Source organism: Corvus kubaryi, unplaced genomic scaffold (assembly GCF_017639235.1).
Source record: "Corvus kubaryi isolate FWS band 111438036 unplaced genomic scaffold, C.kubaryi_AGA036_p1.0 37352, whole genome shotgun sequence".
In the NCBI taxonomy this organism is placed as follows: domain Eukaryota; kingdom Metazoa; phylum Chordata; class Aves; order Passeriformes; family Corvidae; genus Corvus; species Corvus kubaryi.
This window is the reverse complement of record NW_024581114.1, coordinates 2,925,472-2,943,284: the sequence shown is the minus strand read 5'-3', so window position 1 is coordinate 2,943,284 and position 17,813 is coordinate 2,925,472. Positions and strand designations below refer to the sequence as shown.

At 46.2% G+C, this 17,813-nt stretch overlaps 1 protein-coding gene across 3 annotated transcripts in view; it reads left to right on the top strand.

Moving 5' to 3' along the window:
- Positions 1-3,241: 3,241 nt before the first annotated feature.
- The window catches only part of RERE (arginine-glutamic acid dipeptide repeats), a 177,439-nt gene continuing 162,867 nt past the window's right edge, over positions 3,242-17,813 (top strand). For all 3 annotated transcript variants that reach the window (XM_042032151.1, XM_042032150.1, XM_042032147.1), the window contains exon 1: positions 3,242-3,382. The gene's annotated coding sequence lies outside the window, so the exon portion shown is untranslated. The remainder of the gene's footprint in view (positions 3,383-17,813) is intronic.

Genomic DNA, 17,813 nt, shown 5'->3' with positions numbered 1-17,813 from the left:
AGAGACCTGCCAGGATCTCACAGGGACAATCTGCATTACATCAAATGTTTTACATGTAGAACATAGGACGTGCCCACTCATCCACCATCAACCTCTCTCCACTTGGATGTGAACCACGAAAATCTGCAGTGACCACACAGAGGAACAAAGGTCTCTCTCAGCAGCATTTGGGTGTTCCTTGACCTTCCTTGTGTTAACTAAACCCCGTGGCTTTAGCTGGGAGAAGATTACAGGACAAGCTCTGTGGCTTTGTTTATTATTGTCCACAGGGAGAGCTGCATCTTTGCCAAAAAAAAGACAACCCAAAAAAAGCAGCAGCTTCAAGTGCTATTCCTGCAGCAATCCCCTGGCTGAGAACCAGACTCATAATTGGATCACTTGCTCGTGGTATGAGGATGTGGGTTTGCCTGCTAGGGCTGGCTGGGAATAATTTTGGGGGGTACACAGAGGTTTATTATACAACAGAATTCCAGAATCCCAGACTGGTTTGGGTTCAAAAGGACCTTAAAGCCCATCCAGTGCCACCCCTGCCATGGGCAGGGACACCTCCCACTATCCCAGGCTGCTCCAGCCCCAATGTCCAGCCTGGCCTTGGGCACTGCCAGGGATCCAGGGGCAGCCACAGCTGCTCTGGGCACCCTGTGCCAGGGCCTGCCCACCCTCACAGCCAGGAATTCCTTCCCAATATCCAATCCAAACCTCCTGTCTGTCAGTGGGAAGCCATTGCCCCTTGTCCTGTCACTCCATCCCTTGTAAATCTTCTCTTTCCACCTTTCCTGTAGCTCCTTCAGGTCCTGGAAGGCCACAATTAGGTCACCCCAGAGGTTCTCTTTTCCAAGGTGTACAATCCCAATTCTCCCAGCCTTTCCTTGGGCCCCATCCTTCTAATCAAGGTGGTGGCCTCCTCTGGACTAGGATACACACATACATGCATACTTTTATGAGGATATGCCTCCCAAGAGTGCTGGGGTTTGTTTAACAACAAAATCTGGCATCAAAATGTTGTTTCTAATCCTTGTGTGGGGACTCCATCACCAGGGCAGAGGAGAGGAAAGAGGAAGAGAAAGGGAGAGAGGCTGCTGTGGAGAACTTTCCCATCACGGAGAGAGTGACTGGAAAAAGCTGAAGGCAAACCTGCCATCGTGGCAATTCGTGGAGATTTTAATGCAGACATCCAGAGGCCAAGGAACATGAAATTGTAATTAGTGCAGAAAATAGGAGAGATGGAATCAGGCTCTATCAAGGACAGCTTAAGTGTAGCTCCGAAATGGCTGCGTCAGACACTGAACTGATGGGCGTTTTTAGACGCTTATCTAAATTAGTTATTAGAACACAATCAGCTCTGTGTCTCACCCTCTGGTGGAAATGTCCCCGAAGTTATGCTGGGGATAAATTTGTCCTGCATGTTCAGGGCAAAGAACTGAATTCCTCTGATGTGCAGACCTCAGATCTCCTTGTGTGTTCCTTTCTCCTCTGTGAGAGCAGTTCCCACTTCCCCCTGCTAAAGGCAATAACAGCCTCAAACTTATCTCTGCGGCACCGCTGGAATCGACCACGAAGACAGTTTACAGAGACAGCAAACAGTTGGGGTTACACGAGTGTAATTGAGGGCAAAATCTGCCCTGACATATCCGAGAGCCTTTTCAGAAAGAAGATATAATTCCACATGAAAATGCTCAGATCCCTGGGAAGAATGTGTGACTTCCTGTACAGACATGTGATTTATTTTGCTGGCCTGTGGAGGAGAGGTGAGGTTAATGTTAAATAACAAGTTTGCTCTGTTTTCAGCTCTGGTACCTTCACATTATCTTGTCTAAATTGTGATAGCTCAGAGATGAAGAAGCCTGAAAAATCTCCTGAGTGACCAAGTGTTTTATTAATTGCTACTCGGTAATTTGGAATTCTGCTGTTGTGTCAACTTCCTCACTGCACAGAGCAGCAAGAAGCAGCATCAGCTGCTTATCCAGCAAAGCACTTATGCATAATCTTAACATTCAGTGCAAGGCCAGTAACAGCAGCTTAATGTGACTAACACAGAGCGTGAACCTACGAGGGCTGATGGACTGGAGCCACGGCACAGCCAAAAGCTTCTGACAGAGCCATAAAATTTTGTACCTTGCCTCCCAGTGAAGACATTTCAAACACGTTTACTCGTAAGGCCGATAACTGTTCACTTATTCATGAGAACAACCCGGAGCAAACGCCTGCAGCCGGACACGTCCTGGACAGAGGGACACGGCTCCCACGGAGCAGCACCACGGCAGGGCTGCTCCACCCTGGCACCGGCCTCGGGCATCGGGATCGCCCTCACTGGGGCTGCCCCATCCCTGAGAACGTCCCAGGCCAGCTTGGACGGGCTGGGAGCAGCCTGGCACAGTGGGAAGGTGTGGGACAAGATATTCTTTAAAGTCCCTCTGAGCCAAGCCATTCAGCGGCTCTGTGAATTTCAGTCTTAAACTGTACCAGGCAAGGCTCAGGTTGGACCTTTGGGAGGTATTTGTTGTCCGGTTGGACCTTTGGAAAGTATTTGTTGTCAGGTTTGGAAATTCGGGAAGAATGTTTTCACGTAAAGGGTGATCAGACACCAGCAGGGGCTGCCCAGGGAGGTTTGGACTCCTCATGCCTGGAGGTGTCCAAGGAAGGCCTGGACGCGGTGCTCTGGGCTGGGGACAAGGCGGGGATAGCTCGTAAGCTGGACTTGACCCCGGAGGGTCTTTTCCAACCTCAACGACGCTGTGACTCCATGTCCGACGCCGGGGCAGGCACGGGCTGGGCTGGGAGCAGCGGGGCACAAAGACACCCCAAAACAACCCCTGTGATGCTCGGGACAGAGAATCGTGACACCCACCCGCAGAAAGACGGGGGGAAACGGAGGAAGGGGGGGAGAGGACGGTGCGGCCGGGGCGAAGCCGAGGGGAGCGGGGCCGGGCCGCATCCCGCCCCTGCCGCGCCGCCGCCTTTGTGCCGGCGCAGCCTCCGCCTCCCTGCGCGTTTAAATCCCCTCCATCCCGCGCTGCCATTGGCCGGCCCCGCCCGCCGCGTCACGTGGCGCGGCGCGGCGGCCAATGGCGCGCGGCGATACTGGCGGGGCCCGCGGCCGGCGGCGTTGCTGGGTGCCCGCGGTGCGTGCGTGCGCGAGGGCAGGGGCGGGCGGGGGCAGCGCGGGACCGGACCTGCTCCTCCTCCTCCTCCTCCTCCTCCTCCTCCTCCTCCTCCTCCTCCTCCTCCTCCTCCATCCCCTCCTTGTTCCCCGGGAAGATGCCCCTGGGCTGCCGCTGCTGAGGCACCGCGCGGGGTCCCCGCCGCTCGCTCCCCCCTCGCCGCCGCCGCTTTGTCCCGGCAGCGCCCCGGAGCCGCCGCGGATGGTGTAGAGCCCGCCGAGGTGGGTGGGCGGCGGGCGCGCCGCGGGGCTGTTGTGGCGGGGAGAGGCCGCGGGTGCCCGCGGGGAGGGAGCGAACTCCGGCGGGGATGCGGGGGGATGCTCGGGGGAGTCCCTCGGCGGAGTTCTGCCGGCTGGGGCTGGGCTGTGTGCCCTCGGGCTCTGTGTGCGTCTGGGGGTTATTTATTTATTTCCTTCGGGTTTCTTTATTTATTTCTTGATTTTTTTTTTTTATCGCTCGTGTGTCGTGTCTGCCTGATGCTCCATAGAAATAATGTGCTCGGGAAAAGGCTTAACTTGTTAACCGTCTAAATAAAGGGGATGTAGATATGATTTAAATGCGCACACACAGGAGATAGACTTGGCTGTTTAAGAGGCACACTTGTTTTCGTGTGTGTAGGTATGGAATCCTGAAATGAAGATTTTATGCAAATTGATTTAATCATAACATTTTCAGTAGCATAGAAAGGGGTGGGGTTTTCTCTTTCTTCTTTCCTTTTTTTTTTTTTTTGTTTGTTTTGTTTTGTTCCCATTTCTCTTTCCAAAGCGTGAAAAGAAGATGCTCAGAATCAGAAAAGTAGTAGGAGGTAGACAACATTGGAGGCTTCATTGCTGAAACTGACTGCTCAAGAAATTGCTGGGAAGAAAACAATATGATTCATTGTTGAGGTGCCTCTGCCCTTAGATTTATTTTTACAGGCTGCTTGCAGTTATTTTGGTTTGCTGAGTTCTTATGCTGAGTTTTTCCTCGAAGCAGCAGCATTCTTGGAGATGAGGAGCTCAGGAGGTTTTTATGCAGTCAGCAGGCTGCTGTCTGATGGCTGTTTACTCCTGGCTTACATTGGCCAATTATTGAAATCAAAGGTGTTATTTTGCTTGTGCACCAGTGCAGCTGAATTGAGGAGCTTCAGCCACTACTTCATCCTGTTAAAATTCAGTAAAAATGCTTTCTCAGAACAGATCTGAAGTGGCAATTCAGATAGTGTGCCTCTTCTAAAATGTGGGGTTTAACCAGATAAAAATGAACACTGTGTCAAAAGAAGTAGTTCTTGGTTGTGAAAGGCACATGCTGAATTTTTGAATAATGTGCAATGTACAACATTTTTGTTCTTGTATTGCCAGGCAAACATTTTGGGGTTTTCTTTTTTGTTGTTTGGGTTTGGGTGTTTTTTTTTTTTTTTTTTTTTTTTTTGTGCCCAGCTCCCTTAGAATTGAGAAATCCATGGTGGTTAAGAGGCGTGGAAACGTTTCTATGATAATAAAAGCACTTCTGGTAAAGACGTCTCATCCTGGTTTTCCTGCTCGAGTCTGTCCCATAAATGATGGAGGGGGTTGTCTCCGTGCCCGGTGTGGCCGAGGAGCGATTTTGGGTGTTTGTGGCCGAGGTCTGGAGGGAAGAGCAGGAGGTGGATGCACACAATGCCCGGGCTGGGAGCTCATTGTTCTTCTCTGCGCTGGCTGCCTTCGGGACTCTGCTCTCGCTCTCACGGCGCCTTTTTCTGCGGAGCAGTGGCAGACAGAGACCCAGAAGCGTTTCCTGCCCTTCCCTCCTTCCCCAGGATGGGCCTTTCGGTCCCTCGGAGAAAGAAAACAGTAAATTAGAAGCTGAAGGGCGCCCAAACATTGTGTGCGTGCTGTGCTGGCGCTGCCGGCTCCGCGGCGTGAATGGAGCGGGAGCACACGAGGTGAGGCTGGGAAGTGCACTCCATTGAACCCGCGCAACTTTCCTTCGCTTCCTCCTCCTCCTGCCCCCCGCACGGACACCCCACCCGCTGGAAATAAAAGCTGCTGCGCTTCGCACTCGTGTGTCACCTTTGGGTTTGGTCCGGAGGCGTGTGCTCGAGGGAAACTGCTGCCAGGGGAGGACACGCCAGATAAAAGCCTCGGGATGACAAAAGCAAGAGGAAGTGCAGAGGTTGACTTCAGTGTATGCACGGTCTCCCTTCCTGGTGGCTGTTTCAGGCTTTTGTTTTTCCAGCAGCATCTGTAAAAAGGCCCAAACCAGCTGCAGAATTGTAGGGTATCTGGAGCTGGAGTGGACCCATAGGATCACTGAGTGCAGCCCCTTCCTCCTCGCAGGGCTGTGGTTGTGCTGAGGGTGTAAAAGAGCAACTGCTGCACAAGGGGTTGAGATTTTGGGTTATTAGGCTGTTGAGGTATGGTAAAATCTCAGCTGGCTCACTGGTGACATCAGCTAGATGGTGATGCTGAGGTATGCAGAAGGGAGTGAAAAATAACATGGTTGTTGAGGAAAAGTTGCCAGTGTGCTGGATCCTCTGCAAAACAGGAAACAGTGACTGTCACAGTTGAATCATGAGGTCTCCAAGTTTTGGTTTTGACTCTTTAGCTGACTTCAGTGTGTAAGTGGGGTGAATGACTTCATTTTCCTTACCTGAGTAAAATGTGGTGGCTGCCTCTGGGTTGAGGACACTTTTTGGGTATTATTTCTCCTACTCCCAGCTCTGGTGTGGCCAGAGGCTGTGGGCTGTTGTCTGCATGAGTGCTGTGGTGTGAGTTCAGAGGGGTACAGTGAGATACTTGTGCTGCCTCTCTGTGCCATGTGAATTTGTACTGTGCAGGGACTGAGGTGGGTAACTCTCCACCTGAACAAAGCTCCTGATACTCCTGTGTGAAATAGGGAGCATTTCTTGGGCAGAAAAGGTGAGTGGGGCTAGGAGAGACAGACCTGCCTTCCCCAGTCATTACTGGTGGATTAGCAAATGGTGATTTGTCTGCATCCAAGGATTTGTTGTACCTTAGTGGGGGTTGTTTGCATGCTGGGTCCTTCCTGTGGAGTTGTGGGTGCAGATTCAGGGCTGCCACAGCAAAAGGTGAGTAAGCAACAACATTCATGGGTTTGAAGAGATGTGGTGTGTGTAATTTTTGAAGCTGTGAACTTATGGAGCTGTGTCAGGGGAGGTTTAGGTTGGATCTCAGGGAAAGGTTCTTCTCCCAGAGGGTGCTGGGCACTGCCCAGGCTCCCCAGGGAATGGTCCCGGCCCCGAGGCTGCCAGAGCTCCAGGAGCCTTTGGACAGCGCTGCCAGGGATGCCCAGGCTGGGATTATTGGGGTGTCTGTGCAGGGCCAGGAGCTGGACTCTGATCCTTGTGGGACCCTTCCAGCTCAGGAGATTCTGTGATACTCTAATTGTTAACACTGGTTGCAGCTTAGGTGAGAACAAGGGCATTTTGATGCTGTACTTTAATAACTGACTTTTTAAAGTAACACTCAATCTGTGTAAATTTATTCTCACAGCTCCAAAATGCATCTCTCTGTTGCAGCCACGCTGGGTGGTTGTTTTGCCCATAAAGAACTTATTTCACTTTTGGGAGAGGAAGGGGAAACAGGTGTGCCAGGAGGGGTAATGGCCCTGCAGAAGGTGTGTTGTCCTCTCAGCAGCGCTGCTCACACCCTGGGATTGCCTGAGGGGAGCTCTGACTTCATTAGGAGCTGTGCTGAAGGACCCTGTAAGCCTCAGTGCCATGTTACACTCTGTGCTCTTGGTGTGTGAACACAGTACTTGAATTGTGTTTAATTTCTAGATGGAAAAATAATGACAATTGGAAAACAATTAGTTATTATGTGATCCTGAAATGAGATGAGGGAGCAAGTACGTAAATTAAGAAGGGGTGGCTGGGGTTGGAATTAACCATTAAAAAACCCAAACAAACTCAAAACAACCAACTCTCTAAGTTTCTAATGAGCTGCTGTTTGGGTTTTTTAGGTGGTGTCCTGGCTAGACTAACTATTTTTAATGTTCAGCTATTTTTCACTCTGGTTTTGCTATATATTGCAGTTGTCTCAGTTGCAGGAAGTCTAAACAAATCATCCTGCTTGACTTAAAGAGATGCATACTCTCTGATTTTAGCTCAGAGCTTAAATTTAAATCAATAGGCTTAAAATATGGCATACTTTTAAGTGAAACCTATCTTTGAACCATAACAGAACAAACCCCCTATTGATTGGAGACCTGTTTAGTTCATGTGTAAAGCTGCCTGAAATGAAGTTTGCAGGTTACTGATGTGGAGCTGGTTTGTTGGAACAGGGAGATGGGGAGGTGTGCGAGACTGGCACGGGCACTGTGGAGGGTGGCAGAAGGAGGTGAGTGTGATTAGCTGCAGTTTGGGAATGGCTTTTCCAGCAAGCTGCTGGGAAGAAAATTTGTGCCCTCCTTGGAGTGATAGGAGGTGTTGGGGAGCAGGATCCACAAGGCAGCATTGTGCTCTGGCTGTGGGTTTTGCCAGCAGCGTTTTACACAAGCTTTGCTAATGTTGGTGGCTGTGCCCAACTGCTCCTTTCAGAGAGGCTGATGGGGGAACAAAGGAGCAAGCAAGATATGAATGCTGCACTGGCTCCTTCTGCCTTCGGAGCCCACAGGGGCAAGGGCTTGCTGGAAGGGACTGAAAAGCACAAACAGATCGAAGTATTAGCCTGGCTGTGCCTGCCTCAATAGGTGTTGTGTGCTTCGGCTTTGGGTTTGTTTTTTAATGCAAATGTTTTTTTAGTTCACTGAGCATCCAGAATTGTACACTGACCTAGGGAAAAGTGAAACCAGCGTGGATACAAACATCACTTTTCCCTCTGTGCCCAGCAGGGATAATGATCACCTTTTTTTTTTTTTTTTTTGTGGAATTCTAAGAAACGAGTGTTTGGAATGCACTGTTGGAGCTGCTGGTGTTTCTCTGGATTCGAGACAGAAAGGGTTCTATTTGCATTTGGCATCTTGCTTCTATTAAAAGCATGATTCTGAAAATGTAGATCGCTTTAGGTATTGCATAAATTTGATAGATTAAAAAGTAAGTTGTGGTGATTGAGTTATTGAAAAACGGGCGATTCTATGAATATGTAGGTTGTCTTTTGTTCTTCCTACAGAACACAGATGAGAGGCCAGTTCACATTATAAGATTCAGGATAAGTGGAAGAAAATGAGTGCTCGTTAATTTTGAGGTCTTAGTTAATCTATGTATTTAATCTACTTGTCTGTAATAAAAAAAAGTTACCGTGGTATTATTAATCCCTGGTACTGTGAGTCAATTTTGGCCTGTTTCAAATATGTAACAGGATTTCTCTTTTGTGATGATGGGTGTCCGTGATCTTTTCTGGTACAGGCAGTGAGGGCTGGAGTGTAAATTTATTTTCCTGATCAGCAGAACTAATGAAGGTCCTGTTTTAGTGTTGCTGCCGAGGAGACAGGAGCTTGTAAGTCCTGAAGTTTTCTCCCTCCATCCCTGTTGCCAGTGAAATCCTCTTTTTTCCACTGTCCTTCATAACAGTTGAGTGGGCAATAACGTGGCTGTGCCTACGGGCTCCTGGCTGCCAAGCAAAACTCCAAATGCTGCTTTCTGTCTGGCCAGGCCTTACTGGGGATGTAATTAATTAGAGAGTTTTTTCCTATCCATCTGCTGGCTTGCACAAAACTTTCAGGAATGTTGGTTATTGCTGAGATGACTGTCGTGGCAGGCTGGTTGGAAATTCATTATGCACTACAAGTTACTGGCATGAAATAAGAGAATCAGGGAGTTGGGGAGGGGGAAAGGGGGAAGTGAGGTGAATTGGGGAAGTTTGTTTTCTCTGAGGAAAAGGGATAAAGAAAGAGAAAGGAAGTTGTGTCATCCAGTGCTAATAAATATTTCTGTCTGGGTGATGAGCAGTGTCTCCTTTATGTTGGTCCTTTTCATGTGGCCAACTGGTTTGGGGTGGAAGCAGACAAGTTATTGGGCACTGGGCCCATCGTCCTGCAGATTTTCCTTCTTTTTTTTGGAGGTCTTTGTAAGTATTGTCGGTGTCAGCTGCTCCGGGAGCGGCCATAACTGTTGGTAAAATACATAGGAGAAACATTCTTGTCATATGTTATACTGAAAATGAATAAAACCAGTAAGGAGCAGAATTTCTTACCAGTGGGAAGTCACTGTTAAAACTTTCAGAAAACCAAGCCTTTTGGTTTGATATCAATGTGCGTTTGTACCATTTTCCCCACAAATGTCAGCGTTAGACACACAGCAGGTGTTCACTGCCCTGACAGCACGTGGAAGGTGCCAGTTTCCCTTCCCTGCAGGACAGGTGAGCTCCAGCAGCCCTTTCGTGTCTGTCCTGTAGGAAATGGCTCTGGACACGACACTTGGAGTGCCTGTGACTCCTGGGATCTCAGCCCTGCATTCAGAGCTTGGCTCAGCAGACTTTAGCACTGCTTGTTCCGTAGCCACCCATGTATAGCATAAACTGACACATGGTCTCATTCTAACTAATATCTTTAAAATTTTAACAGAAAATGAACCAGAGGGGCCTTTTCTTTATTGCTGCTGAGATCACAGTGGTCTGGAGGGAGCTGGCAGGACTGCACTGTGTTTTAAACCTGAGCACCTACAATAATTGTGTGGTTGCAGTGCAGTGTAAAGCAGGGTGATCTAGACTTGAGTGTTTAGGTGTGGTGAAATAGAGCTTTAAGCCAGAATATGATGGTTTCTGTCAAAACTTACTATTTTGGCAACCAGTTTATTCCCTGGTTTAAAGAAAATGGCAAATTCAGTTAGTAATTAACTATGTATTATAGGGTGTTAGGGGATCAGCAGCTTTGTGCTAAATATCAAAGCTATTAAATATATGCGTTTAAGGATTATAAGTCTTCTTAAACAAGGGCATATATGGCAGTAGTCTGCTGATGCCAACATCCACAAGGGACTGGAATACATGGTGCTGATGCTAAAATTCCTCTTTATCTTTTCCTTGATTTAGGAGTCTTCATTCATGCATGTTAACATGAAAAGTGTCATGAATACGAAAGACGAAAGTGCCCTAGATCATGGAACTCTAGTGCTTTAAGGGTTGTATTTCCCTGAGAAATACCCAGTAAAAAATGGTGGTGTCAGACAATTGGGACCTTCGGATGGGCTTTGAATGAAGAAAGAACACTTGGCATGTGGGGAGGTTCATCAGAGCAGTTGCTTCCTGCTTTGGGTGAATGAAACACACAATTTAACAGTGGTTGTGTCCTTTGGTACCTGGTGCTGCCGTGCCAGGGAGGTACGGCTTGGGTAAGAAGGAATGCAGTGTCTCCATTAAAAAGCTTCTGATGAGGTCGGTGCAGGAGACTTAAACACTTAATCCTCATTTCTACAAACTGGGAGTGAGATGCAGGAAATCTAATTTATGTCTCTAAGGTCATTCATTTTCATGAAACTTAATAGACCTGGCTCTGACTGCTCCTTAAACCACTGAATTATGTTACTCGCCTTCCAGTGTTAACCCTGAATATGAGAATCTTTACTCAATGATTCAACAAACCTATTTACCTATACACTTAGATTCCTGAGAGTCAAATGCCCAGCTAGTGACTCATCAGGAAATAACTGGCTTACCCATTTGCCCCTTGTGTCTGTGGTTGGTCAGGGAAACCTTGCTCTCGGAGGAAAACTTAGGCAGAATCCAGGTTCTCTTCTGCTCTGCTGAAACAGTCCTGGCTGCTGTTTGAATGCTTCATCAGAGTTCTGAGATACTGGAGGGCAGTAGGTGAAAAGGCAGTGGTGCACATAGTCTGGTAATCCGAAGGATATTTTTTAATTGTACTAATACCTAGGGAGGTTCTTGATGTATCAGTGACACGTTCCTGTATCTCACATGCCCTTTAGTAGGTCACTAGAAATGTAACATGTTTATTTTATACCTCTACGTAGATTTTTTCATAATTCTGCCCAATTTCCCCACTGTAGACTTTGAGATTCTCCCCGTTCTGCTTTTTGGTGATTCATGTGAGTGTTTGAGGATGTTTCTTTTTCCCTGAGTCTCAGTCCCTGTCTCAGCTCACCTTCCGGGGCTGGCTTTGTTAAACAGCCTGTAAACAGCATATCTGCTCATTCTTCTGGCTGGAAAAAGTCATTTGATTCTTATTTCCTGCTTGTCTTCATGCTGAATAGCCCCAGTCCTTCATTGTTGGGTTTTATTGTGTAACTGCTTCTCTTTGCATGGCTGCGATGTGTGAGCAGTGGAACTGCTGCGCTCGTGTTCTCCGGGCCCGTCACTGCTCTCTGCAGCCCTGCCTCAATTAACGCGCTCTTCCCTGCGCTAATTAGTCATCAAATAACTCCTTCCGCAGCTTTTGTCCCAAAGTACGAGTTTAGCAAGATGTGGAAAGTAATTACTTTTGTGTATGTTTAGTCAAGTCTTCGGAGTCCCCAGAAGTTACAGCCGCGCTTTTCCTTGCTGGGCCTGTTCTGATGCACAGGTTGGATATTCCTGGGGAGAAGCGAAGGCTGGGAGGGGTTCTTAGTGACTCTCTTGTTTATGCCATTGTTTGAAATTGAGCATGTTTCCTGTACTAAATCCCGGTGATAGTATAATTAGGTAATATGTTTAATTCCTGGAGATGATAAAGAGTCAGGGTACAAGCAGACAACAGGAGAGACTGGGACGATTACAGGTGGTTAATTCCTGACAAGAATTTAGATGTTGGTATCACAATATTTGGGTTGTGCTCCAGACACTCAAAAACCTCACAAAACTCATTTCATGACCTTGAGCTGAGTAACTCATTGCAGTTGTGTTCTTCTGCTTACGAAACAAGGTGTGAGGGTACTTTGTTATCAGCGAGTTTTATAGTTGTTAGGCAATAAGAAAGTGCCAATTTTCTGTGTCTGTTTACTCTGCTAATCTAAAAGTGTATGTTTAACCTAGTTAAACAGGACGTTTCCTTTTCGCAGTGATCATGAAACAGGTAGTTAATGCTTTAAAAATATAAATATATATATATAAAATGGTATATTTCATCAAAACATCACTGAGCTCTCTTCCATGTCACTACAGATCACCACGTTCTCACTGTACCTTTTGCGTTTAAGACATAGTTCTTTTACTTAAAAGCCTAATTCTGATGGCAACTGCATGTTGTATCTTTGCATTTGCTATTTTGTGTCCTGATGTATCTATTTGGTATTACTTGTCCATAGCAAAGTCGTTTAGGATCTTGCCATAGCAGCAGCTGTAGAGAATATCTAATTCCTTGGTATTGAATGGAAATTATTCTTATTGTTTTTTAAATGCCTCTTCTGTTAGATGCCAAATTTGCGCTATATTAATTTTTTTTTCCTTAAAAGTTTTAGAATAAATTTCTGGTTTGCTGTTTTCCGTGGCTTTCAGGAAATGTAAATTTCTGAAAAGATAAAAATCTTTTAGGCTGTAATTCTTGTCCTGAATGGAGTTGGCCTTTAAAATAAGCTTTGTAGGAATAACTTTAACTTTTTGCCCTTGGTTTATGTATTTGTGCTTTCAGTGGAGAAGAAAGATGAGGCAGGACAGCTCTGAGCATTCCTGATGCAGAGCCCTGCCCTTGGTGCCCCTCTGGATCCTGATGGGCTCTTGGCTCCTGCAGAGAGCATTTCCCAGTCACTGCTGGAAACACTCTCTGAGGAACCTTCTCTCTGCCTCCTGAAAGCGAATGGAGCTGGGATTTCACTTTCAGGTGCACAGAGGTGAAGTTATGAATGTTGAATGAGCCTTCCAAGATGGGAAGAGGTGGAGTCACCTGTGAGGAAGCTGAGGAAAGCCCGAGGGGTATTTCCTATGTATGTGTTTGGTTTTAATAAAAATATGTTCTGTAGAATCCAGTTCAGTAGGAACATAATTTGCACCTCATTTAAATAAGGTTCTTTAAATCAGTCTGTGGTCCAGTGGGTGTATGAAGAATCAAATCTGTGTTCTCTCTTCCCTGGGGAGAGGAAGGGCGGGCTTCGGGGAGGAAAATTAGGCAAAAGAGATTAATACTTGCAGTGCAGGAAACACTGATCCCTCTGTGATCTTAAGTTTCTGTTTGAAGTCCAACCAGGTCTATTCTCTGTGTGCCTGGATGTGTTTTTGAGCTGCCTTTCTGTCTGGTCTGTGATTAGAGGAGAGGTGGTGGCTGTAGTGAGCTGGTGTCACAAGTAAAACCAAAATACTCCTTAGACTTTAAAATAAAACAGACATCACACAAACAATTATCAGGGAGCATGGCTGGGGGGAGGAGGGTTTCCTTCTGTTGTGGGTGTACTTAGGCACGTGCATGAGTTTGCCTGATTTCTTGAATGTGACTTATTTTTTTCCCCCAAGCTGTTTTTTTTTTTTGGTTTTTTTTTGAGAGACAATAAAGACAAGGTTCACTGTGTTCATTTTCCACATTATGATGATACAGAAAGACACCAGACTTAAAAGGTACCTTAAAAGTACCTCCTGGCAGCAGCAAAGCCCTTGTCTCCAGTGCTCAGGCAAATGCCTCCACGACAAAAAATACTTTAAATTTTGAAAGGAGTGGATTTTTGTGTGGGCAGAACCTATTTGGGTAGCATCAGGCATCCCTCGGAGATTGCTGCCTGCTTAGTTCCTTGATGTTCGCAGTTCTCAGGTCATCAGTTCCTACTTGCAGAAATAGGACTTCAGGGGCCAGTCATCCATAGCACAGTTTGACTTCTGCAGCTGTGGAAAAATGTCTCGTGTTTCAAAAGACTGCAGATGTTAAGTGTTTGTCAGGGGGAGCTTGCCGAGCGTGGCACGTGCCTGATGTGCTTGCTCTGGTGACTTGATTAGCTATGAATTTGGACTGCAGATAAATTGGCTGTCAGGGAGGGCTGCAAGTGTTGTCTCTATAGCACTGTGCAATTTGTATGGTGGTTTTTTTTAAGCCACCGGTATCAAAACAAACCTTGAGTGCTCTGGGGACCGAACACTGCCCGAATCGGGAGCTTTCACATTAGTGAGAAACTGCTTAGGGATGGAGGGTGCACTGGGAGCCCCACATTTGGGGGTGTAGCCCTGGGTAGTGAAATGCATCAAACCATTTAAGAGGAGGGAGCTGGTAAATGCTGTTAGAGTGCAACATCTAAAGGGGTTGCCTTCCACATGTGAAAGACCTTCCTCTGAGCAGCAGCACCCTCCCCATGCCTCCAGGAGCTGGAAATCTATCGGAATTGCATTTGTCTGCTACGATTAGTGGAGTGTATTCCTGAAAGGATAAAGCCTTTGTAAAGTCTGGCTTTTTTTGATGATCCCGAGCTTGAGGAAACCTACATTTCTCTGGAGTGGTAACTCATTCAGCTGTGTCTAAAATTTGATTCTCTCTTGTAGGAGGCAAAAATATTTGCTATGCCTTTAGCTCTCAGTGAAGTGTCAGAGCTGAAACATGTTTAAAGGAATCTGTGTTAGATCACAAGGTTTAATTTTGCTTGCTTGTGCACTTTTTTTCCTCCAGCATGGGATTTCTTGTTATTTTCTTGGTGTGAGAAAGCGCTCTTACAGTGCCTCTCACCATGGCACAGTCTCATCCAAAAGAAAAATGGGGAAAAAAAAAATTGAAAACTTATGGGTTTGGGGAATGTGCTTCTCTCACAGCTCACCTACACATCACTTCGTTCATGTGTGTCAGGAGAGTTCATCAGAGATATTTTTGCTCATCTGTGTTAAAGAGAATTCCTTTTGTGACGCTGAGTAAAAGCTCAGAGTTACACAGCTGGTGTTTGAGGTAAGAAAGTGGTTCAGGTTTGGGACACAGGTAGGTGCCACTTGTGTGTTTGTGGTAGTTTGACTGTTAGCACCACATGGTGGAGTAAAATTTTGGACTTCATTATTCTCAGAGCAGTGAGGAGTTGGATACACCCGTAACCACTGAGTGTCCATCGAGTGGCCAGTGTTGGCCTGCCTCGACTGGTTGTTGCTTGCCACAGGTATGAGGCAGTGACTGTGGTCAAAGTAAGCAGAAAAAGCTTTCTGGAGGCTCTCAGGCAGCTTAAAATATTTCTGACTGGGTTTAGGAGAAGGGGAAAGAGCTGTGGAGATGGTTATTAGGGGAGCTTGGGAGTGCAAGTTGTATTTATTGGACACAAGCCAACTCTTAAACAGAACTGTAAAGACCTGTGCTCTGATCAGCTTTTGAATGTGGAAAGAGCTCCCTGGTCTGAATTACAGGGCTCTGGTTAAATGATTACATGAGGTATGTTTAAAAATAGCAAATGTCTTTTATGTCCAGTCAAATAAGGTTCTTGGCAGTCAAATGAAATCTGTGTTGACTTCCATCTGACAGCCAAGTGACTCAAATTCTATGTTTCCTAAAGGAAAATGGCTTTTTTTTTTTTTTCCCGGTTTCCGATTAATTCCATTGTAGCCTGTAACAAGAAATAATCTTGTACTGGATTTTCTGTATAAAAGTAGGATCCATAACTCTGGAAGCAGGCTTTAGTTCAGCTATTTAGAACAGGGGGGTTTTAAATGCTGTGCTGAGGCAAGTTAGAATTTGCAAGGGCTCTTTTTGCAGTGGGAAATGGTCTGTTGAATGCTTCTCCAGTGTGTTCCTGTGCACTTCAGTTTGCCAGATTAACAGAGCTATTAATAATAGCCACTCCTGCTCCTTCAGCATGAAAGAGTTGGTAAGCATGGAGCTATATGTAGTTTGTATTTTTAATTAAACTTGTACTGGGATTATCTTGTATTACCAGCTACCTTCTAGAAGATTATGTTCATAAAAGGTTCATGAGTTGTTAAGTGGAAGAGATTAAAGTGATTGTTGGCGTGTTAGTAGAATTATTTGTTGCCTACACAGCATTTGTTCATAGCTTTAATTTGCCAGTAATGGCAGACAAGTAAAATGCAAGCATCTGACTTCTAAAATCTACACTAGCTGACAAAACCAGGCCATATTTCAGAGTGATTGTCTTTTTTATTATTATTCTTTTAATGTGATGTTTGGTTGTTTAGAAATATTGAGTGGAAGAATATTGTTTTCAGTGTTTTCGGCGCTCTTACATTCTGGTGATGCTCTTAATGGTGTGACCAGAAATGTATTTTATTAAAAAATGGAAAACCACTTAAAGTGTGGAGGGGATAAAGGAGCACAAAGAACTGATGAGCAGATGCCGAAGAAGATGGTTTCTATTATAGTGGATTTGTAAATCCTTGCTGTGTTGGTCATTTAATCAATATAGGAGAGGTGTTGTAGGGATCCTGTGCTTAGGGAGATAATGGCTTTAAATGCAGTGCTTAGGATGATTTTATGCATCCAAATCTGTTTAGAATGAACTGTGAAATAGGTCGCAGCAGTAATGAAGAATACAGTGGGTGTCTCTGCTGTTATCAAAACCCATTAGCAAGTTGTGCTGTGCCTGAATGCCTCTCATTGTAGTGCTCTGGATTCATCCCGGCGCAGGGAGTGCCTGCCCTCATTCTGGGCAGGATGAACAGTGCCTGTGTGCTTTAGCAACAATGACGGTACAGTGTGAACAAACATCTGCTGGGCTTTAATAATGGATACCGGGCAGGTTGGGGAACTCCGGGCTGCAGTTGCGTGTGTTTTAGCCCCAGCAAGTTCAAACAAACAGGGCAAGCTTACACTGTGTGATTCTGCACAGATATTCTGTGGAAATGTGACTTCTTATTTTGAAAGATTATCTGTGGGGTGAATTCTTGTGTGCACTGTGTTCATGGATAGAGTAAACCCAGTTTCCAGTGCCTTCAGTGGTGCTGCAGGAACGTATTGCACTGTTCTGCTCTGGATGTGTTGTAAAAAAGACATTTTCCCCTCTCCTTTCTAACAAGAAGTTCCCCTGTAGTTGTTTGGATCTGTGTGGCTGGGGACAGGAGCAGGCTGGGCTGCTGCCTCCTGGCAGGCTTGTGCCAGAGCTGCGATGCCAGCGCCGCTCCCAGCTCCACGTCACCCCTGGCTCTGTCACAGGCTGGTCCCCCGCTCTCCAGCGTGGAGATGCTCAAGATGATTAAGGATTCTGATGTTAATTGCTCTTCGGTTGCCAAAAATGTATTCTGTTAACAATATGTCCAGTTCCTGTTCCTGCAGCTCTGCCTGTGCCTGGGGTGAGGCTGCTCTGTGCTGGCACTGCAAAGGTGCCTGCCTTGTGCTCAGGGGTCGTGTCCAGGGTGTGGCTTGAACTGGAAAGCTCTCACAGCACTGACCATTCCCGGGCTGCTCTTTGGAGCTGGGAAAACACAGCTCCTGTCTGGAGCAACCTGCAAACCCAGATTTTCATGGCCAAGCTTGTGAGAAATGCATCACTGTGTTTTGAAACATAACCCCTTGGTTTCTTAATGCTCCTCCAGCTAGGCAGTATATTCAGGGTAGTATCTGGTATATAGGCCAGTCACCACATGGTGGCAATTTTCTCAGGAAAGGAACTCGTGTGGGTAGAAAGCCTGAACTTCCCTTGCTCAAACACGAAGAATGCAAGTGTGCTTTAAGTTAGGATGTGAACTACATTGATGGCTCTGTTCTCCATATGTGGTGAGTTTGAGAAGGTCTGTAGATCACAGGAGACTATCAAGAAACTAACACTAGCTCTGTCCTTGAATTCAGTATTTCATGCATGTCTAGCTGGTAAAATGGTAATGCAATTTTTTCAATTATAAAGGCTTAGCAAGGCTTAGAGATGATTTTCTGAGATTCTAAAATATGTACTATTTAATACATAAT